Source organism: Rhinopithecus bieti, unplaced genomic scaffold (assembly GCF_001698545.2).
Source record: "Rhinopithecus bieti isolate Rb0 unplaced genomic scaffold, ASM169854v2 scaffold_1306, whole genome shotgun sequence".
Taxonomy (NCBI): Eukaryota; Metazoa; Chordata; class Mammalia; order Primates; family Cercopithecidae; genus Rhinopithecus; species Rhinopithecus bieti.
Window position 1 is genome coordinate 1,485,649 of NW_016803658.1, and position 729 is coordinate 1,486,377.

The following is a 729-nucleotide window of genomic DNA, read 5'->3' on the forward strand; positions in this document are numbered from 1 at the left end:
GAAAACACTAATTTCAAATTAAAATGAATTTAAGGCCAAAAGCTTTACATAGGGCAAATACTATCATTTTATATTAAGCTTCCTTAATATCACAGTAACAGTCCAGTCCTTATATGCTGACTATAATTGTATTGAAACACATACATATTTCTTAAAAATTCAAGGATACATTTTCAGTAACTCAGTCATAATAGGAGATTTTGACAGTCTCCGCCTTGACAAATCCAGTAAGAAAAAACTAAACATGAGACAATGTTTTTAAAAATACATAATAAAATTTAATGAATATATATCAAATTATGTATGCCACAAAGCACCACCTTCTAAAAACCTTCTAAGTAAAAGAAAAAAGTCAAAACTACTGTTACAATCAATTTGGAAATAATCAAAATGAGAACACTGCAGTACATATAAAATGACGAGGGGGCAGAGCAAGATGGCCAAATAGGAACAGCTCCAGTCTCCAACTCCCGGTGTGAGCGACACAGAAGACCGGTGATTTCTGCGTTTTCAACTGAGGTACTGGGGTCATCTCACTGGGGAGTGCCGGACAATCAGTGCTGGTCAGCTGCTGCAGCCTGACCAGCGAGAGCTGAAGCAGGGAGAGGCATTGCCTCACCTGGGAAGTGCAAGGGGGAAGGGAATCCCTTTTCCTAGCCAGGGGAAATGAGACACACAACACCTGGAAAATCGGGTAATTCCCACCCCAATACTGCGCTTTAAGCAAAC